Source organism: Dama dama, chromosome 9, assembly GCF_033118175.1.
Source record: "Dama dama isolate Ldn47 chromosome 9, ASM3311817v1, whole genome shotgun sequence".
In the NCBI taxonomy this organism is placed as follows: domain Eukaryota; kingdom Metazoa; phylum Chordata; class Mammalia; order Artiodactyla; family Cervidae; genus Dama; species Dama dama.
This window is the reverse complement of record NC_083689.1, coordinates 15,099,199-15,121,545: the sequence shown is the minus strand read 5'-3', so window position 1 is coordinate 15,121,545 and position 22,347 is coordinate 15,099,199. Positions and strand designations below refer to the sequence as shown.

Below are 22,347 nucleotides of genomic sequence, written 5' to 3'. Positions count from 1 at the left end.
CCCAGGTGGCTGGGGTAATTCTTCGGGCAGTGCCAGCTAAGAAGAGCCCACCTGCACCCAGGCAGGCCCCAGACCCTCCATCCCAGAGGAGAACCCTCTGGAAGCCTCTTGAAATCGAGACCCTGCCAGTTTGTCTCCCCTAGCCCAGCTTCCTCATCCAGCATGGCATCCAGGGTGGGGGACCCAGGCGTCTTGGCCCGGGCCTGCAGCCTCCCGGTCTTGGGCAGGAGTCCAGGGCCCCACCCCCAGCCCCTTGGCTTCCTGTCTCTCTGGCTCTGGAAGCTAATTAGAATCCAGCTGGCTGGCGCCATAGATCAGGGACCAGGGACAACTAAGTCCCCTCTTTCCTCTCGGGGGGACCCTCAGGGTGAGCTGGAGACAGGCAGGCGGGGTGAGGGGCGGGTGCAGCCCCTGGGGGAGCTGGGGAAGCTGGAGGAGGGGTGGGAGCTGTGTGTCCTCCCATGCTAGCCCTCCCCTTCCCCAGTCTGCCTTCCCCGGGCACAGCGGCTTTGAGGGCACAGAGCCGGGTTCTGACCACTTCTTCTCCCTTCCAGCCTCTCCTCTTCTCACTGCTTCTGTCTCCCCTGGGACACTCCCAAGATGGGACACCCAGATCTCCACGCCTGGTCCTTTGCTTCATCTACACCCTGGTTCTCCAAGCATGACCCTGGTCCAGGGGCACCAGCCTGGACACAAACTTGCTAGAAATGTTCCTTCTCTGAGGAGGGTCAGCACCCATGTTTCTTTTTTTTAAAATAGTTTCTCTTTTATTTATTTGGCTGCATTCTTAGTTGTGGTTCACCAGCTCAGTAGTTGCAGGGCATGGGTGTAGTTGCTTTGTGGCATGTGTGATCTTAGTTCCCCAACCAGGGATCGAATCTGCACCCCCTGCATTGCAAGGCTGATTATTAATCACTAGACCACCAGGCAGGTTCCAGCACCCCATGTTTTAACCGGCTCTCATTCCCTGATAGCTCAGTTGGTAAAGAATCCACCTGCAATGCGGGAGACCTGGGTTCGATCCCTGGGGCGGGAAGATCCGCTGGAGAAGGGAAAGGCTACCCGCTGCAGTATTCTGGCCTGGAGAATTCTGCAGTCCATGGGGTCGCAAAGAGTTGGACATGACTGAGCACCTTTCACTTCACTTCTAGTGCGCAAACCCTTGGTCTGTCCTCTCTCCCGTCCCCCCAGTCTGTCCTATGGGCTCAATACCAGGGACAAGCTCATACTTTCCAAGCCTCTTATTTATAGATAGGAATCTCACAAGAGAGCCCTGACGACTGGTTCCTCCCCACCCCCCACCCCCTATCGACCAGCCCAGTAAGCTCCCTGACCCCACTCCCGCCTCCTGCTCTTCCTCAAGGAGCCCAGACCCCGCCCCAGGGCCTTGGCACTAGTCACTTCCTCCGGGGGAATCTTCTGCCTGGAGTTATTCACACCGCTTCTTCCTCTGCTCCCTGGCCTCCTTTAGACCTTGGTTCAAATGTAACTATTTCTCTTTTTTAATGGATGTGCCCCTCCACAGGCAGAGATCATTGCATTGTTTTGGTCCTGCTTCCACAACAGGCCTGAATGTTGAACAGTTGTTGTTCAGTTGCTCAGTCATGTCCAACTCTTTTGTGACCCCATGGACTACAGCCTGCTAGGCTCCTCTGTCCATGGGATTTCCCAGGCAAGAATACTGGAGTAGGTTGCCATTCCCTTCTCCACGTTGAATCAGTCTCAGAACCTGAACCTAGGAATCCTCCTCAATTACAACTCCTCTGCTCCCCTCCCCTTCATAAGCTCCTCCACCAAGTTCCATGGGCTCTGCCTCCCTCCAAAGTACCTTGCCAATCTGCCCACTTCCCAGGGCCACCACCAGGCCCAAGCCACCATCCTGCTGCCCCCAGAGGCTTGTCCTGGCCTCCTCCTCTTCCCAGCCTCGCTGCCTCCACTCGGCGCTAAGGCCATCATTTAATGATGTAAACCTGAGTATTAACCTCCCCTCTGCTCTCCCCAGGGTCTCTGTTCCTCACCAGGACCTAGGGGCTGCAGGTGACCTGGTGCCACCACGTTCTCCAATCCAACCCTCCTCCCGGTCCTAGGAGCTCCAGCTTCCTTCCGGCCTGAGCGCTTGCCTGGGCTGCTCCTCTGCCTGGAACACTCTCCCAGCACCCCCATCGCCTGCTGCAGCTTCTCATCGTTCAGGGCTCAACCTCAAGGTCACCCCAGCAGAGCAACCTACCCTGACCGCCCCCACCACTCCCGCTAACCTCGCTCACCATCCTTTGGCCCTGTTTTTATTTTTATTTATTTTGGTCACACTGTGCAGCTTGTGGGATCTTAGTTCCCTGGCCAGGGATCAAACCCTTGACTCCTGCAGTGGAAGCGCAGAGTCTTAACCACTGGACCACCAGGGAAGGCCCTGAAATCACGTTTTTGTATAAGCAGGTCTATTGTCAGCCTTCCCCACTAGAACATGAGCCAGTTGAGGGCAGGGACTCAGCACAGCTTCTCAAGAAATAAAGATTTGGGCAGCTGACTTATGGGGCAGGATGTCCCTCCAGGCCTGTCTCCTCTCATGAAAAATGGAAAGTAATTTCCCAGCGCAACTCCCCTACCCCAACCCCCAGGACCCTCCCCAGCTCCCAGCCTTCAGCAAACTCTCCCCTCTACTTCCTCAGCCCACAACCATCTCTCTCATCCCACAACCCTGTCCAGATGTGGCCCTGGATGGTTTCATTTTGCAGCATTCTACAATTTTACATGGTCCGGGGCGGCGGAGGGGGGAATCACCTCATTCCCACCCCCATCTTCTACCTTCCAGACTCGGGGTGGAGTGGGGAACTGATGCTAAGCTGATGGATGCTCCCCTCCCTGACTCTCCCCTAGGGAGTTTAACTGGTCAGCATTCTCCCTCTGGCTCCCTTAGGGAGTTAAACCGGTTAGCGTCTGGTTAACACTGAAGAGGCTGCCGGATGCCAGGCTCTGGGTACGGCCGGCCAACATGGGTCTGGGGTCCGACTCTGTCATTTCACGCCCCCAGGCCCTGAGTGGGCCCTCCCCACCCCCCCCCACCCCCCAGTTCCCTTGGCACCGTGTTTCTGCAGGGTTCTTGTAAGGACCACAGCCTGCACACACAGTAAGCCAGCATAGGCCCATCAGAGGATGCTGTCCCAGAGTGAAGAGGGTCAGGACTCAGGAAGCATCCATGAAGGAGCTGGCTCTTCTCCTCCTCCAGGCTGTCCCCGCTCCCCGGAACCCCAGGACCTCAGCCCTCTTCCCTTTCCACACCCCGCTCAGGGATTCCACCGGCATCATGCCTTTAGACACCATCCGGACCCGTGACGACTGCCGCCTCTGAATCCCAGCCCCATTTCTCTCCTCACATCTACACTTCTATCTGAATCTCCAACGCACCTTGAGCCTGACCAGGCCCGACCAAACTCTCCATTTCAGGGCATGGTGCCCCCTGGCACCATCCTCCCAGGGCCTTGGGTCAGAATCCCAGGAGTCAAAATCTGGGCTTTCCCCTTCCCTCACCCCCACAGCCAGTTCAGGAGTAAGTCCGGGGTCTGCATCTCCAGAACAGCCCAGCGTCTGTCTGTCCATTCTCGGCATCTGTCCTCCAGATCTGGGCATTCCTATTTTCACCAAAGAGCCCTGATCCCTTCCCTGCTGCCCTCTAGCACCTCCACTCCCACATCCCTGGCTCCCTCTGACAGCCAGAGGGGCTTTTTAAAAGACTGTAGTATCTCACACACATACACCCCATTGTCTAGTTGCTAAGTTGTGTCTGACTCTTTGCGACCGCATGGACTGTAGCCCACCAGGCTCCTCTGTCCATGGGATTCTCCAGGCAAGAATACTGGAGTGGGTTGCCATTCCCTTCTCCAGGGGATCTTCCTGACTCAGGGATCGAACCTGGGTCTCCTGCACTGCAGGTAGATTCTTTCCCATCTGAGCCACCAGAAGCTTGGTACCTGCTAGTCGAGAATTCTGTCTTCCCGCTCCCCTCAGGTCATGGCAACCACTCATCTGCTTTCTGTGTCTATGGATCTGCCTGTTTTGAGCATCGCATACACGTGGAATCAGATAATCAGTGGCCTTTTGTGTCTGGTTTCTTTCACTCAGCAAAATGTTTTTGAGGTCCACCCATGTGGAAGAGTGTGTCAGTTGAGTTCCTACTTCTGGCTGAGTAATATTCCATTGTACGAATGGACCACATTTCTTCATCCATTTGGATAAAAAATTTATTTTTTAATTGGAATATAGTTATTTACAGGGTTATGTTAGTTTTGGGTATACAGCAAAGTGAATCTATTACATATACATATATCCACTTTTTGAAAAGATTCTTTTCTTGTATACACCGCTACAGAGTATTGATAGTTTCCTGTGCTATACAGTAGGTCCTTATTAGTTACCTATTTTAATAGCCTGGATGTGTCAAATTTTTTTTTGTTTTTGGCCGTGCCATGTGCCTTGCAGCATCTTAGTTCTCTGACCAGGGATTGAACCCGCTCCCTAGGCAGTGAATGCAGAAGGCAACGGCAACCCACTCCAGTATTTTTGCCTGGGAAATCCAATCAACAGAGGACCCTGGGGGGTTACAGTCCATAGGATCGCAAACAGTTGGACAAGACAGAGCAGCTAACACCTAGGCAGTGAAAGTCTGAAATCCTAACCATTGGATGACCAGGGAATTTCCTATCCATTCATCACTGATGGATACTTAGGCTGTTTTCACAGAGAGGACATTTTCTTTCAATTTATTTATTTCTAATGGAAAGATAATTGCTTTGTAATATTGTGTTGGTTTCTGCCATACATCAACACGGATCAGCCATAGGGATACATACATCCCCTCCCTCTCCGGCTTACCTCCCACCTCTCACGCCATCCTAACCCTCTAGGTTGTCACAGAGCGCCGACCTGAGCGCCCTGAGTCACATAGCTAATTCCCACTGGCTACCTATCTTACATACAGTAGTGCGTATGTGTCTATGCTACTGTCTTCACTCACCCCGCCCTGTCCTTCCACCCCTCCCACCCCATGTGCATAAGTCTCTTCCACAGAGGGGACTTTTTAAAGACAATCTTGGGGCCTCCCTGGCGGTCCAGGGGTTAGGACTTGGTAATTTCACTGCCGTGGCCCGGGTTCAATCCCTGGTTGGGGAACCAGGATCTCACAAGATACGTGGCGCAGCCCAAAAGAAAAAAAAAGAATCTTAACACACTGCTCCCCCGCTTAAATCCTTGCCAGGGCTCCCCCTCCACGTCCTGTGAGACCACACTCCTGCCCCTTCCCTGCTCCTCTGGCCACGCTGGTTCCCACCACGCAGTCCTGGCCTGTGTCCCTCAGATCTCAGCTCACGTCCCCTCCTCAGAGGTGCAGCAGGGCCCCCACCACCCTGCACCATGGCCTCTGGGAGTCAGCGCCCGCCTGTCCCATCCCCACCGTCCCGAAACCTCCCACGGCTCCGTTTTTCTCTCAGTAAAACGGGGCTGCTGCTTAGGGGAGCGGCAGAGCATGATGAATTCACACCCAGGGAACACGCAGGGCTACGCCTGGTGTGCAGTGAGTACAAGGCGTCCCCGCTGCGCTGTCGCCCCCACACCCACCGATCACGCCACTGCCCGTGACTTGACCTGTCCACTGGTGGATTTCCTTTGTACTCCTCCCCCCGCCCCCAAGACGGGAAGCTCCCAAGACGGGAAGCTCCCAAGGCTGTCTCCTGGCACTTAGATGTGCAGTACTAGTTGTTCAGTTGCTCAGTTGTGTACAATTCTTTGCGACCCCATGGACTGCAGCCCGCCAGGCTCCTCTGTCCATGGGACTCTCCAGGCAAGAATACTGGAGTGGGTTGCCATTTCCTTCTCCAGGGGCTCTTCCTGGACCAGGGATCAAACCCGCATCTCCTGCATTGCTAGGTGGACTCTACCACTGAGCTATCAGGGAAGCCCAGATGTATAATAGGTCCACAAACAAATATTTACCAATGAACACAGGAATGGTGGTGGGGACAGCTAGACAGGGCATCTGCCCTGTGACCTAGGGGCCAAGCCTGACCCACACGGACTGGGCATCCTTGCCTCAGGGGCACATTAAGTGTTCCCCATGGGCTGCTGCTGCTCCCGGAAGCCCCACCCCTGGAGCAGCTCCCCCACGAAGCCCCAGGCATCCCCAGGGCTGTCCCCACCTCAGGGTTGGAGCGGGGGGAGCTGGGCACTGCGGTTCTGTTCCCTCTCTTTCTGGCCTGACTGCACACCCACTCGGCCCTGGGGAGTTTCTCCTGCCACCTGGTGCTCACCTAAGTGAGGAACTGAGGTTAGACGTGGTGAGGTGGGAACCGCCTGGGAGATCCAGGCCTGACCAGCCCTGAGGCCTTGGGGTAGATGGAATTGTATTCCCCCCAGAAAAGATACACTGGCGCCCTATCCCCCAGCACCTCAGAATGGGACCTTATTTGGAGATAAAGATGTAATCAAGTTAAAATGAGTGAGGTCATTAGGGGGTGTGTGTGTGTGTGTGTGTGTGTGTGTGTGCGCGCGCGCGCGTGCACGCGCACGCGCTCAGCCATTTCCGACTCTTTGTGACCCCATGGGCTGCAGCACACCAGATTTCTCTGTCCATGGAATTTCCCAGGCAAGAGTACTAGAGTGGGTTGCCATTTCCTTCTCCAGGGGATCTTCCCAGACCAGGGCTCAAACCCTCGTCTCTTGCTTCTCCCGCTTTGGCAGGTGGATTCTTTACCACTGAATCACCTGGGAAGCCCCAGTAGGGGGGACTCTGATCCAATCAGACTGCTGTCCTCATAAAAAGGACGTGGACGCAGACCCACAGGCACCCAAGGAGACCACCACGTGAAGACAGAGGCAGAGATCAGTGTGATGCGCCTTCCAGTGAGGGACTGCTGGCAAATCACCAGAAGCTGGGGGAGAGGTTCTTTCTCTGTGCCCCTGGAAGGAACCAACCCAATGCTTCAATCTTGGACTTCTGGTGTCTTTAACTGGGAGACAATCCATTTCTGTTAAAGCCACCCAGCCTGGGGTATTTGTCACAGCAGCCCCAGCGAACTCACACAGGGCGTCAGGGCAGGAGGGGTGGTGGTATGCAAGCAGAGATGGGAGATGGGCCCTGAGCCTCACACCTTCAGGAAAACCTTTCTGCTATAGGGTGTGGGGGGTCGGCTGGGACCTCCTGTTTGCCAGAACCACTCACGATGGCCAGGGGCAGCGGCTGACAGCTCCATGTCCCATTCCGAGTACTTCTCGCTTGTATCTCATTTAATCCTCATAAGAACTTAGTAAGGATGGGGGGTGCATACCCACATTTTATAGGAGAGGAAAGTGAGATCCCAAGGGCACCCAAGTGGCAAGGGGGCATGGAACCCCAGGCTGATCACGGGGAGCTGGGGAGACCGAGGGGCCCTCAGGAGGCCCCTCGTCCGGGCCCCCGCTGCGGCCTGAGCAGCCTCAGAAGTGGGCATGCCCATAGGGGTCAGGTGAGCCCACACCTGCGTCTGTCCCCACTTTGAGCCTCAGGGAACTTTAGTGTTTGGGAAACTTGAGTTTCCCAATTTAACCCATTGGAAACAGGGCTCGCCACCCTCACATTGAGGGGGGGACTGGGCCCCAGGTGTGTTAGACCCCCAGGTCGTGCGGGCTGCCCACTGACCCCACACCTGCCTCTGATTTTGCCTGAGCCCCACGTCAGTCTCAAGTCAAGGGGCAAAAGCAGGGGCGTCCTGGGGGCGGGTGATGCGGCCCAGGCTCTGTCCTCAGGTGCCCTGGGATGGGGCAGGGGAGGGCGACAGGAGGAGAACCGGCTGCTGGCGGAGAGGGGGCGCCGCGAGCCTGCCCTAGAGTGCGGTTGCCATGGCAACCCGCTGTGCTTGAGTGGGTGGGAGTCTGAATGCCTGGAGAGGGGGGGGGGTACCACCAGCAGGATTCCGGCCCCCTGAGAACAAGTCTCCTTCCTCTTGCTCCCTCCTCAACAGCCTTGAGTCCTCCCCAAACCCACCAGCCGGAGAGCCCAGCTCCACGGGCCCGCCTCCTCCAGGGAACCCTCGGGCATGGCAGAGTGCGTAAGCGGCAGGCTCTGGGATAAGGCCAGGGACTTGGCTCCTGGGTCTGAACCTGCTGTGTGCTATGCGCTCTCAGGCCAGCCTCCTGGCCTCTGTGAGCCCATTTCCCCATCCCAACTCTGGGACTAACAGACTGCCGTCACAGAGATGGAGCCAGCGCCAGAGAGCGTCCGGCACATAACCTCCTTCGGGAAGGGGCCTGTGGGCTCCGGGGTTGGGGGTCAGGCCAGCGTCCCCACTGAACCCTCAGCTCCACCCCCTCATCTTCCAACATCTCAGCAGAGAGCAGCCTGAGTCCTCCGAGGTGCTTAAGAACCTCTCCTCCTCCCATCCCCACAGCGGCTCCTGCATCTCCTCCTTCAGCATCTGCTCACTCTGTCCTCACGCCTTGGTCCCCTCCCTGGTCCAGCCCGACCGCCTCCCCCCTTCTCTCCGGCACTCCACCCTCGCAGCCCAGCCTATTCCCCCTACAGCTGCCAGAGGGCGCCTGTGAGCACCTGAATCCCCACAGGGTCCCTCTCGGCTCAGAACCCTCCGTGGCTCCCACCACACTCAGAGCAAACGGCAAAGTCCTTCTCTGGCCCACAGGGCCCTGTGCGCTCTGCCCATCATCCCTACCCTCACCTCCGTCCACCTTTCCTCCTCCTTCACTAGCACCAGGGGCAGTACCCTCTCAGGGCCTTTGCTCGGGCTGGTCCCTCCTCCCCAGGGACGTGCGAAGCTCCTCCCTTGCCTTCTTCAGGTCTTTACACAGAGGCTGCCAGCCCTGGGAGGTCCTGCCAGCCCCAGCACTCCTGCATCCTGCTCTCCCCAGCACTCAACCCTATCATGCCCGCCATGCGTTTTACTTATTTGCTTATTATCTCTCTCCCACTAGACGTCGGCGCCACAGGGTGGGGTTCGTCTGCCTATAAATTTTAAAAGGTCACTCTGGCAGCCAAGTGGCAGGGGTGGGACCATTCAAAGCCTCCCCTTCTCCGTGGATGCCTCCTCCCTGGTCTCCACATTTATCTGCCACTCCCGCCCCTTCTGATCTCCATCCTGTGCCCAGAGTGCTCTTGGCAAAATGAAAACTCCACCATCACTCTCTGCCTACAACCCTCCATGGCTCCCTATTGCCTCAGAGGCTGTGACATGGCATTTCAGGCCTGGATTTCCTGCTACCTTTTCACCACCTTCTCTGCTCTGGCCTGTTCTTTCCTCACCCCCTACATCTCTCACCCACATACCCAGAGGACTCCTGCATGCTGTGCCCTCTTTCTCCAAGAGGCTCTGCCCCCCCAGGACTGTGTTGGTACCCACACTGGCAGTACACTGGGCCTTCACATTTTGCTCCCCTAATTGGACTTGGGCTCTGCAGTTGAAAGTCCATTTATCCCATCAAGGAACATTCCATCATGGGTTGGCAGGGTTCTCTGCTGCATGCCCAGTTCTGGTGAGGAGAGCGTTCTCCTTAATTCGTTTAATGAACAAAGATGAAACAGACCCTTGGAAGAGGTCATCCATTCAGGGGGTAGTTACCTCGTTCCCAACTGGTCACAAGTGCTTTGGAGGAAAATAGACTTGTAGCAGAGAAAGACTGGGCGGGGGGGAATATATGTCAATGCAAACATAGATGGGGTGGTCAGGGAACACCTGGCCATGTAGGTAACAATTTAGCAAAGGTCATGAGGAGGTGAACCACCCAGGTACTGAAGAAAGAATATCCAGGCCATGGGAAGAGCACACGTAAAAGCCCTGAGGCAGGAATGTGCTAGAGAGCGGCTCTGGTCCAGAGAGAAAGGGGACAGTGGGAAGGGGTGAGGGCAGGTGTAGGGGGCAGAGCGAGCAGGGCCTGCGGGAGTGAGGTGGGAGCGGTGGAGCTTCTTTTTTTTTTAATATTTAGCTTATTTGGCTAGGCCAGGTCTTAGTTGCGGCATGTGGGATCTTTAGTTGAGGATATGAACGCTGAGTTGTGGCATATGGGGTCTAGTTCCCTGACCAGGGATCGAACCCAGGCCTCCAGCATTGGGAGTGTGGAGTCCCAGCCACTGGACCACCAGGAAAGGCCCACCCTGAGACCCGAGTGGGGACAAGCCATGCCCAGACTCGGGCGAGGGGCGATGAGACTCTGTATGTGTGTGGGGGTGAGGATGAGAGCAGAAGGTGCTTCCCGCTCTGCCCTCTTCTTTTGGCTAGGTCCACCCTGCTGTCTGAACCGGAAACCTGCAGTTTCCCCTCCCCCTCCTTTCCTTCTGCCTTCCAATTGGTCATCCACTAAGTCATGTCAACTCTGTCTCGAAAGCCCTGCACGGGTTCCTCTCTAAGGTCTCAAGGCCCCATCCCAAGCCTTCATGTTGACAGCTCTGGGGGCCTCCGACCCACACTGGCGTCGCCCCCACCTCCCCCCGGCCTGGGCTCCCTTCCTGCCTGCCCTCCACAGTTCTCACCTACGAAGCGGCCAGAAGGAGCGCATGCTAAACATTCTAACCCTGTTTCGTGGGCCTTGACCCCTTCCCAGGCCTCCTCAGCCCTGTGCACAAGTAGAAACATAAATCCAAAACAGTCCTTTGGCCCCCAGGACCTGTGTCCTGTCTCCCTGCCCGGCCAGGGAATGTCTTTCCTTCTCCCCTCTGAGCTGCCTGCCTTCTTTCTGGCCTCAGGGCGGGTCCCCTCCTTTCACAAACTCTCCCTGACTCCCCTCCACTTTATCCCTCCTTCCCTTCCAGGCCTCGGCTGGGAAGCCCGCTCCACCAGGAAGCTCTTCCTTATAGGCCGTCCGGCCACCTCTTGGATGCTCCTCTCCACAGCGCGTTGGTACCACGGCGACCTGAGACCCATTTTCACCCCCAGGTGCTCCCTGACTGGTCACAAGCCTCACGTACATTCCAGGTCCTGTAGCTATCTAGTCACTCAGCTGTGCCTAAGTCTTTGCGACCGCATGGACTCTCGTCTGCCAGGATCCTCTGTCCCTGGAATTCTCCAGGCAAGAACACTGGAGTGGGTTGCCATGCCCTCCTCCAGGTCATCTTCCCAACCCAGGGATCGAACCCTGGTCTCCTGCATGGCAGGTGGATTCTTTCCTGCTGAGCCACTGGGGAAGCCCCCAGGTACTGCAGAGCAGTGCTGAAAACGGTCACGGGAGCCAGAGCCTGTGGCAGAAGACATGGAAGAAGGCTCTGGGCCCTCTGCTACCACCAAGCTGGCAGTGAAGGGGCAGAGACCAGTGGGCGGGGGAGATGGTGCTCAGCGGGGCAAGAGGGAAGAGGCTCCAGGTCTCAGGGTCCTCGGTTTAAGTCTCAGCTGTGCCCACTTTAGGCTGTGTGACGAAGCAACTCCCCCCGCCCCCACCACGGTCCCTCTGCATTCTGCCTCTTCCCTGGGGAAACGGGACGCAAGTCTCACAATGGTGGTTGTGGGCTTAGAAATAATATTCAGCAATTCTACATGACTCTTTTATTTTATTTATTTGCCACACTGCACAGCCTGTGAGACCTTAGTTTCCCCGACCAGGGATCCAATCTGGGAACATGGCAGTGAAAGCCTGAATCTTAACCACAGGAATACAACGGAAGTCCCTACACGTCTCTTAAAAGAGGCACCTACCATGCGTGAGGCACTGATCGAGGTGTGGAGAGACAGCTGTGAATGAGCCAGACATAAAAAACACTAAAAAAAGTCAGTCCCATGATGGACTAGTGGAGTGTGTGTGTGTGTCTGTGTGTTCCGCAACGTTAAATTCAGTGATGGAGAAAGGTCAGACATGTCAGTAAAGCTCTGGGAAGGTGAGGAAGGCGCCACAGAGGTGCCCAGGGAGGAGAAGAGCATTCCAGGCAGCAAGCACGGCTTGTGCAAAGGCCCTGGGGCTGTTCAGGGGGGGGCCAGTGTGTTTGACAACCAGTGAGAGTGGGCACAGGGGAATGGCAGGGGGTGTGGGCAGGGAGGTGAAAGCGACAAACACCAGACTCGCCCCTCTGCTGATGAGGGTGCATTCAAGGGCACCCTGACCTCCATCACCAGGGGCAAAAAAGGGTGGGTGGGTCTGCCAGGGTGGGAGTTGACCACCTATGGACTGGGCACTGCCCCTGGCCAATGAGCTTGGCTGCTTTCAAAGGATTAAGAAAAAGCAGCAGCAGAAGTTTATGCAACAGAGCTGGTAAGCCCACCAATGTCTCCAACATTGGCTGCCTGCGTCTTCACAGAGGGAGTCTGCAGACCCTTGATCTAGAGCAGTGGTACTCACCTGGGAGGGCCCATGATTTTGCCCCCCTCCCCAGGCTGTTTGGCAAAATCTGGAGGCCTTTTTAGGTGTCACAACTCGGGGTGGGGGGATGCTCCTGGATACCAGGGCGTAGAGGGTGGAGGCGAAGGATGCTGAAAAGTCCAGGCCTCCTCCCAAAGAATGAATGACACAGCCCCAATGTCAGGAACGCCATGGCTGGGAGACCCTGCCCTGGGCCCCAAGCCTGTCTGTCTCAACCTTCCTGACCCCAGACAGGACCACCCACCTGGCTTCCTGGTCTGCCTGGTATTTTTAGCCTCGGAGGGAAAGGCCCTGGCTGTTTTTAGTTTTGGGAAGCGGGGGAACAAGGCTATTTTTAGCCTGAGCATCTAATTATTGCAACTTTTATCTTCCCCAAATTTTGGATTTGGGGGAGGATGGTGTGGGAGGGGGTGGCACAGTAGTAAAGAGCCCGGCTGCCTATGCAGGAGACGCAAGAGACGCGGGTTCAATCCCCGGGTCGGGAAGATCCCCTGGAGGAGGGCATGACAACCCATTCCAGTATCCTTGCCTGGAAAACCCCATGGACAGAGGAGCCTGGCGGGCCACAGTCCATGAGGTCGCAAAGGACCGGACATGACTGAACGACTGAGCACTGCGCTGAGGTGGGCGGCGGATGGGGCTTTTGCTTGGCTGATTTCCTAGGATCTGAAACAAGGGTGTGGGGGGGTCCCATCATCCTATGAGAGTCTGAGTCAGTGTCCCCCTGGATCAAAGCTGCTCAGGCCTTGACCATGAGCCTACCCCCAGCAAGGGCTGGAGCCCCCACATGACCCTCTGGGCTCTAAACCCTATATGCACACTGCCCCATGCCTGCCCACAGGGACACCCTCACACACTGGGCACCCATGAAGCCCTCTCAGGGAGCTGCCTCACAAGTGGGTGCATGGGACAGGTGCCGAGCTGGCCTTCCCCAAGAGGACCAGGGTCTACAGGGACCCCTCAATGTGCAAAGCCAGGGAAGGGGAGTCCTTTGGGGCCTCTGTCCTTTGAGAGGTGACCCCCTCCTCCATTCACTCAGCTAAGAGTTCTCAAGCGCCTACTGTGAGCCCGGCCTGAGTCTAGGCACCTGGCGTCCAAAAGCAAACCAGGAACAAATTCCCCAAGAGCTTGGGTCCTAGTCGGGGAAGACAGACAATAAACCAATAAACACAATAAATCAGTAAATTACAGAATGTGTGAAAAGTCATCCTTGTTAGGGAAAAGTCAGGAGGCGGGTGGGAGGCTGAAATTTTAAACAGGTTGCATGGGGTAAATAAAGGTTACTGAGGAGAGGACATCCGATGTGGGTGAGGGAGCAAAAACTTTGCATGTGTCAGGGGAGGGGCCCAGGCGAAGGACGCCAGTGCAAAGGGCCTATGGTTGAACTGCATGCCTAGGAGCAGTGAGGAGAGGGGGGCGAGGTGGAAGGGGTGACAGGGAAGATCACAAAGGTCTGGACCCTGGGACATCCCATGCTCGGGGTGCCAAAATGAAGGGGCTGCCCCTCCCCAGCTGGGACTCTGGGCGTTCTGGATGGACAGATATATGCCTTTTCCCCAAATCTTATGACAGGAGCCCCTTGGCTGAAATTGCTCGCGTCACTAGACTGTGAGCTCCCTGAGGACAGGACTGGGGTACTGTCCCCCTGGAGTCCCCAGCACAGCACTGAGTGAAAAAGACACTTGGCAAATATTCACGGGTTTCATGAAGAGGTCTGCCCAGCTTTGCTCCCAGGAGCCACACATGCACACACCTGCAGGTGCACACAAGATGCAGACAGCCCTTGACACATGGAAACACACACACACATCCCCTCTGCAAAACTCACAAACACTAGCACCCAGGAGACCCTTATGAACACGGGACCAGCCTGTCGGACACGTGGCCACATGCAGGCTCGTCCAGGTTACCATCCTAATCACAGCACAGGTACCACAGGTACCACAGGTCACAGCAGCCTGGATTCTCAGGGCGGTGGGACCCACTCCCAGGCTTCTGTTCCGCAGCCCCCCCTCCCACCTGGGACCCCGCTTCCTCTTTCATCAGGGTGGCTGAGCCCAGGGCTGGGAGGGGCGCTGGTGCAGTCAGGTACAGTTCCGGACCCAGGGAACCCCCATCTCAGGAGCATCATCCCCCTCCTCACCTCCCTGGAGGGTCTGGAGGAGGGAAACTGTCTGGCGTCTGGAAATTGAATCCTTGCGAGGAGCCCACACAGAAATCAGAGCCTTCTGTGTGTCCTTGGTCACACGTCTGGGTCTGGCTGGAGAGGTAGGAGGGGGCAGTGACTGACAACTTCAGCTCCCTGTGGCCAGCAGGGGCTGGGACGGGGACAGCGGGGAGACCGCTCCTCCTGTTCTCCATCAGGGGCACCCCCTCTGGGGCCAGGCAGCACAGCCTCCTGGGGTTGGCACCCCCACCCTGATGCCCAGGCTGGGGCTGAAGCACCACGCTCTCTCCTGTCAGCCCCCCACATGCAGGTGATGCCCGAGCCAGGACCAGACCGCTTGATGCAAACAGACTCCAGAGGGGCCATGCCCCCCCCAGCTCTCCCCCTATGGCCCGCCTCCCAGGAGAAGGGGCTCCCCAGGGCAGGCTGGGAATAGAAACCAGGCTGCCAGTCTCCAGCCTTCCACCTCCTCCCTGCAGGCCCCACGGCCCAGGTGCGGCTGGTCCCCAGCTCCCTGCCCTCCCCCAAGCCTGGGCATCCTCTCCACGCCCAAGGGCAGCAATCAGGGGCTTGGGACGGGCACCCCAAGGAGAGCAGGAGTGACAAGCATGGGGTGAGCTGAGGCCCTGAGGGAGTTCCCTGAGGCAGAGGAGGAAGAAGGTGGCAAGGCCAGTGGGGAGGCCGGGCACTCACATGTGAGCACACATGTATGTGGCTTGGTGCATGGGGGCCCTTGCTGCCAGCCCGGGATCGAATTAGTTCCCTTTTCCGCTTTCCAGATGATTTTTCATCTCTGTAATTAATGGGCAAGTCAGTTCTGAACGGCATGGCAGGCAAATTACTAGTTAGGAAAATCACGGATAATTTTCTCGATATGATAATGAAGGTTGTATTCCTTCTCTTATTCTCCCTGTTTTCATCCTACTTTTAAGTAATAAAATCGGCATTAGAATTTGGGGGTGGGGGAATGGGGAGGAAGGAGAAGTCACCTGCCCCCACAGCTGGGGCCTGACCCAGGCCCCGTGGAGAGTGTCCAGTCCCTGGCCACCAGGCAGATGGAGAGAATGAGAGGCGGGGGGCCCTCCGTGGGACACCCTGATGACCCATTCAGGGTGCCAGGCCTAGGAGACCAGGTGGAGGGCGGGCAGCTCCCAGGCTGTTAGGCCCGGGGGTGAAGGAGTTGGGGTCTGGGGTCAGGTTACAGGTTCCCACCCGGCCCTTGGGTGCTTGGAGTGGGGAGCAGGGATCACCCGCCTGTCGCCCAAGCAGGATTGAGATCCACCAGCCCTAAGCAAACATCTACTCTCAAGTGTCCCCCATATCTGTCCCCCAGACTGTCCAAACCCCTCTCATCGATGACTCCTGTAGCAGCGAAGAGAACAGGGCAAGCCGAGAGGGAGAGAGAGGCAGAGAAAAAGAGAGAGGCGGAAAGGCAACCAGCCATCTTGGCAGCCATCTTGAACCCCTCCCCCCCCCCCCCCCCCCCGGCTCCCCACATGTTGGGATGTGGGCAGAGGAACCCAGGCCCCGGGTTCTGCAGGAACCAGGAGGAAAGGGGGCCCCGTCTCAAGGCTGCGTGGACGGACACCCACTCAGCTGCCATGGCTGTGTGTGCGCGGGGGGCGGGGGTGGAGAGATGGGGGAGGGAGGAGTGGACCGCGAGGAAGGGACAGTGAGGGGCCGGGCAGGGATGGGGCTGGGTGCTGACCGAGACTGGAAGGTTAGGGCCGGGAGTGTGTGTGAGGGCTGTGTGCTGGCGGGGGGCGGTGTGCCTGTGGGGCCACTTTTTGGCCACGGCGGGAGCACACACACAGCGCTGCCCAAGCTCTTCTGGCACCGACTCCCGTCCCAGGCAGATGGAAAGATGACAATTGAAACCCCAAGCTCTACTCGGCGAACACCTGGGAGAGTGGGAGCGCTGGCCCTCAAAGCCCGAATCCGGGTGGATGAAACCCAACAGCTTCCCAGGCTTAACCGGGTACCGCGGATGGAAGATGCTGTCGACGGCTACAGCTCGCCAGACACCCAGACAGACCCCTCCCCATCCCCCGCGCCTCTGCCTCCCAGAGAAAAACAACCCCCAGCCCGGCTTCGTGGGGTGCCAGCCCCCGACAGGGCTCCTCCGGGAGCTGGGGCCGGCGCGCGGCGCGCACACGCACCCTCTCCGCTCACACCCAGACACCTACACAAACAGGGCGCCAAGCACCCGCGCGCACACGCACCGGGGACACGCAGGCACTGCCGCGCCGCTTCCCCACAAAGGCTGGCGCGCGCGCGGGCACACGCAGCCACGCGCGGGCACACTTGCGGTCCCCTCCCCCCGCGGGCACCCCGCGGCCGCGCATCCGCACCCCCGACAGTCCACCGGGGCTGCCCCTCCCGGCCCCCTCACCGGTGGGGTGAGGTGCAGGCCGCCCTCCATCCCCCTCGCGCTCAGGTGCTGTGACCCGTGGCTCCAGCATCCCCTCCCCCTTCCCGGCCCGGGCTCCCATCCTCCCTACCTCGGCCCCCACACCTGGCCCAGGTACGGCGTCCCCCTCGCCCGGGGTCCTCAGACACTCACCTGTCCAGCGCCGCTCCGGGGTCGGCCTTGCGCGTCTCTCCTGCTGCTCCGCGAACCCAGGACCCCCGCCCGGCACATCTCCCGGAGCCGGGATAGGGGGGAAATCGGGCGAGGGGTGGCGGGGCCAAGAACCGCTGTCACCAACCAAAAATTAGAAAAAAAAAAAAAAAAGCGGATTACACAGCTCCAAAGGCGGCCCCCTCGCGGCGGCAGAGACTCGGGGCTGGGGGCGAGCGTCCGCGCCCCTCCCGGAGAGGGAGGCGGCGGAGGCGGCGGGGCGGGGGCGGTGTCAGAGCTCCGGGGGCTGGGGCGAGGCGGAGCCCCCCGAGGCGGCGCCAACAGCTGCCCGCATCTTCCCCGCAGCTCCGCGGCCCCGACGGAGGCGGCACGTGTGCGCCCAGGCGACTTCCCAGCCCCCTCCGACGGCGGTAGCCGAGGGGTTAACGGGGCAGCTAGGAAGCCCCTGCAGCCCCCCGCCGCCCGGCGGCGCCGCTCCGGGGCCCACGCGGCCCCATTCGCCGGGGCCTCCTCGGCAGACGGCGGGGCGGGGGCGCCGCAGCGCCGACAACTCCCGCGCCGACGGCTCGGGCTCCCCGCAGTGGCCACGGGGGGCTCGGGTAGGGGGCGGGCGGCGCGGAGCTTGTTGGGGGGTGGCGCGGTTGTAGGCGGGCGCGGCGGCGTCGCGCCCCCGGGGTGGCCGGATGGGGGGGCGCCGGGCCGGGCCCGTGGGCACCGCAGGACGCGCGGACCGAGCGGGCGCCGGGCACCAGCAATGACAAGCCGCCTGCTCGCCCCTCTCCCCGGCGCACCCGCTCCGGGAGGGGGGCGGCGGGCACGCGCAAAACCCGGCCCGGAGCCGCCGCCCGGGACCGGCCGCTGCAACCTGCCCAAGCGCACCGGAGGCCGGTCCGAAAACCCGGGATGGACTTTCCTCCCCTTCGACCCCCCACCTCTAGCCCTTATGGAAAAACCGGGAGAGGGAAGGAGATATGCTGGATCCCCGCGTTGGAACGGGAAGTGGGGGAGGGGAGACAGGCTCGAGGAAGACCTGGAGCGGATTTTGCAGGTAGTGGAGTAAAGGCGCTTTGCCCGGTGAGGGGAGAAATGGGAGCGATCTGGAAGGGGTCTGCAAAACCCGGGTTGGATTAGACAGAGATGGGAGGAACGAAGGCAACTGCGACAGGGCCAAATGCACCCCGGGCACGCAAATTTCGGGCCGGATTCTTCCTCGGGAGATGGAGTAATGCGTCATGCCTAATGCAGTGGGAACAAGTAAGACCTGGCCTAGAGTTCCCAGACCTGGGCTCGCAGGGGGCTCCGGGAGGGGGCTATTCAGTGGCTGAGGCGGCGTGGACTGCCCTCGTCTTCCTGGCAGCGACGTGCAAGAAGGAGGGGCAAAAGGAGGGCTGGACTCGGGCACGAAAGGATCTGGAGCGCCGACTGCACGAAGCAGGCAGGTAAAAGCGGTTTCAGGATCCAGGGACGATGCGAAGGGAATGCAATGAGGAGGCCGCTACCTTGGGAGACCAGACCTACAATATAAGGCAAGGGAGGACCGCAAAGCCAGGACCGGAGTATACGGGATGGGACAAGACCCTAGCTAAAGATCTGTGGCAACTGGTCAAGGACTGGCAACCGACCGGGTCGCACCGGAGAGGGTGGGTGTTTGGGGGAGGTTAGTATCTATAAACGCCTCAAAGGTCTTGCTTTGGGTGGTGGTGGGGAGGCGACAAGAGAAAAAATTGAATTTTAGGCTTTTGGCAAGAGCAAAAACTCGATATGGATTTCCGCAGCTGAGCAACTATACTGCAGCTGGTGGACTTGAAGTAGGACAAGGAACCAGCGGGTTCCTAGGCATCTGGCCGAGTGAGGCCTGGGGCCGGCTTCATGCTGAAGCTGCAGAAGGGAGCCCCTCACCCCATCTCCCTGGCTGGGGAAAGCAGTCCGACTTGGCATGAATCCCTGGAGCCAGAGCTGTGACTGCCAAGGCCCACAGTGGGGGCTATAAAACCGGGCCCCAGGCCAAAAATAGGCACTTTGGCAGAATAGACAGCTCAGTGCAGGGTGGGGGCTGAGGAAAAACTAGAGGGGGGCGGGTACTAGAAGGTCCTGAGAGGTAAGATCCGGTGAGGATCTCCGGAGAGCGGACCTGGAAGCCTGGCGTTTTATGAAGGATGGGTGCAAGGGGAAGACTGATGGATGAGAAGGAGCAAATCCCTGGTTTGGATCCTCAGGGAAGGGAATCATCCAGTGGAGGTCTAATTAGAACACCGGCCAGAGCCTGCAAAGAAAGTCCAGGCTGAATCTCAGGTAGACAGAGAGCGGGCAATAGTGGGGAGAGTGGGGCAGACAAGTCCGGACCTGGATTATAGAGGAAGGGGATGTGCTGAGGATGAGGAAGATGGCAAACCCTGGTCTCCATCTCCAGGGAAGAGAATGCATTGCCATTCCAACTTGGCTCTGCAGAATGGATGAGGAATTGGGAAACAGCGTGGAAGTAGCAGTGGAAAGGGTTGGGGTGATAAATAGACAAAACTTGGGGCAGGCTTAGAGGGGAACTATAAAAATCTAAGAAACCCTAAGAGGAACATCTGCAAATGAATGAACCCGTCCTCTAAGAATCCCTTCCCAGAAGCCTGAATTTGGGGAAAAGCAGAGACTCCCCAGGTGGTACAGTGGTAAAGAACCCACCTGCCAGTGCAGGAGATGCTAGAGATGCGGGCTGGATCCCTGGGTCAGGAAGATACCCTGGAGAAGGGAATGACAACCCACTCCAGTATTCTGGCCTGGAGAATTCCATGGACACAGTCTACAGTCCATGGGGTCGCAGAGCCGAACAGGACTGAGTCACTGAGCACGCAGAGAAGCCAGACTTCCATGCTGACCGGGTAACCAGGGGCTACCTCTATGGCCACCACCCTCCACCTGCTTCTGTGGGCGACCATCATTTCAGGACTGGGCAGGGATTCTCATAGCCTGGAACTGGGGCCAGATCCAGCCGGCAGACTTCAGGGGTGGAGACAGTAGGTGGGCTAACTTCATTCTGCCTTCACACCCAGGGTTCCGTGGCTGTAGACCTTGGGCCTTAAATATGGACGGCCAGGGCTATCGGCTGGATCCAAGGGACCAAATATGTATGAAGTGGAGGTTGGTGGCTGCGGAGGGGGTCCCATCCATCTATGGTTGGTGCAGTACCAGGATGGGAGAATGGGGGAGGTTCGGCTTCTCCACGCGTCAGTTCCCCACTTTGAAATATCTCCGCAGCACCTGGTAGGATCCATGAAAGGCTTTAGGGGTGCTGGGGAGAGGGGGAGGTACCACAGGGGGCAACCAGGAACCCTCCTCCCACATCCACACAGCCAGCTTTCTATAAACCTGGCAGGATTGAAAGGGGGAAAAACGTGCAGCTCAGGGAAGGCTGAGCATCTCCAGAGCCCCGTGGCTCCTAGTCCTCCCATCACCCCGCCGTCCAGCCCTGAGTAGCCCACCCACCTGCTCTATGGAGGGACCCTCGGAACCAATGAATGTGCCTGGGGGACGGTACTAACTTGCGTTCTTCAGTCGCTATGAGAAGCGGTGTTTTTAATTTATACGAGGGAGAGGAGTGCCATGCTTTAAGGAACCCCCGACTCAGTTTGGAAAAATCCTGGCCAGGACCCCCCTCCCCCAAACCCTCCTCTTTTCCCCCAAAGCCCGTGGTCAGCAGAGCGCCCCGTGTTGTGGCCGGGATCGGTTTCACTAGCTTCCATTCTATCGCGGTTTTTAGGCCTCGCGGTGAGGGGCTCAAGAGGCGAAGGATGAGTAGAGGCTGGGGGCGCGAAAGAACCCCAGCGCTTCTCCCCGAAGACCCTCGGCTGCGCAGCCGCAGTGGAGGCCGCGCCAGCAGCCGGGCTCCAGAAACTAACGCGTCCGCGCGCGCGCAGTCTCGCCCCAGCTCCCGGCGCCCAGCACCGCGCGTGTCCGTACCCGCGCCCAGGACGCCCTACTCCCAAGGCGCTTCTCTCTTTGCGCATCCTACCTGTGCCTCGGGATTCTCACGCTCAGCGTGACCCGAGTCTTGGATACCCAACGTCCTGTGCATCCGGCGCCAGGACATCCACTTTTCTCTGTAGCCTGTGCCAGAAAACCTCACACCCAGGTGGCCCGCGCCTAGGACACCCCACGTACGGATCCCCCGGCGTCTTGGCGACCCTACATTCTGCTCATCTAGCACTTGGGGCACCCTGACCTCAGACGTGGATAGCTCTGCTCACCTGTGCCCTCTACCCTCCTCCTGTGTCCACGTGTGTAGAGCTCCAGTGCTGACCAACTTGGGTGCTGCGTTCCTCCACCTTCCTCTGTCCCCGATCCTCTGAGTCCTCTACCTCAGAGCTGGCGCCCTCAGTCGTGGGTGTCCTGTTTCTTCGTGTTCCTTAGGTCCGTGTGCTGGAGGTGCGGGAATGGGGTGGAGGGGAGCAGACCCTTAGAACCCATGTGAGGGCGGCGCAGGGGTTGGGGTTGGTAATGAAACACATTCCTGGTTTCAGGAAAAATGCTCAGACCTCCACTGCCCACCAGGTACCCCCAGCCTAGATTTACCTAGAGCCCACTCGGCCAGCATGTACGACCCTGAGGGGCTTCTCATGCAGTTAGTGTATTCATTCCTTCCATTTACTCCTCAAACACAGAGGATCCCTTAAAGTCTTTAGTGGCTGGGGGCTAGATGTTGAGAATGCCCTAGCGTCTTGCCAGTAAGACTGGAGTTCCTCTCAGGGGCATCCCTGTTCAGTGGGTAAGGCAGGCACAGAAAGCATAATGGAAATAGCCCTGGAAAGTGAGCAGGGTGCTAGGGGAATGGATGGTCAACTGTCCAAGCCTTGAGGGGTGAGTGGGATGGAGTTCTGTGTGCCCCTGGCTCTCCTGGAGGCTTCCCGTATCCCCACCTGGGGCACTGCCAGAGCCCCATCCTGTCCCATGTACCTCCGCTCAAGTGAAAAGGCAGGTAAAGAGGTCTCAGAATTGAACGGGGAGGATATTGTGTGGGTGGGGATTAATTCCAACTGCTGTCATTGTGGGGGCAAGGCAATGCATTCAGTCAACAAGCATGTGTCGAGCACCTACTGTGCACCCTGCATTTTGCTAGCTGCTGGGAACACAGCAGTGAATAAGGCAGACAAGCTTCTCTGTTCTTGGGGCTGACATTCCAATCAGAAAGACAGATGAGAAATCAGACAATTAAAAGGTATAGGATGTTAGAGGATGATCAGTGCTATGGAAGAAAGTTAAGGAAGACACAGAACATGGTGATGGCTGCAGTTTTAGA

General features: G+C 58.2%; 1 protein-coding gene across 3 annotated transcripts in view; it reads right to left on the bottom strand.

Annotated features, from left to right (window-relative positions):
- ADGRL1 (adhesion G protein-coupled receptor L1) overlaps positions 1-21,310 on the bottom strand; it is a 53,358-nt gene extending 32,048 nt beyond the window's left edge. For 2 of the 3 annotated variants that reach the window (XM_061150102.1, XM_061150103.1), the window contains exon 1: positions 17,046-17,200. The gene's annotated coding sequence lies outside the window, so the exon portion shown is untranslated. Of the gene's footprint in view, positions 1-17,045; positions 17,201-21,298 lie in introns of those variants that run through there. The other variant, XM_061150101.1, reaches the window with a different exon arrangement.
- Between the last annotated feature and the right edge of the window lie 1,037 nt (positions 21,311-22,347).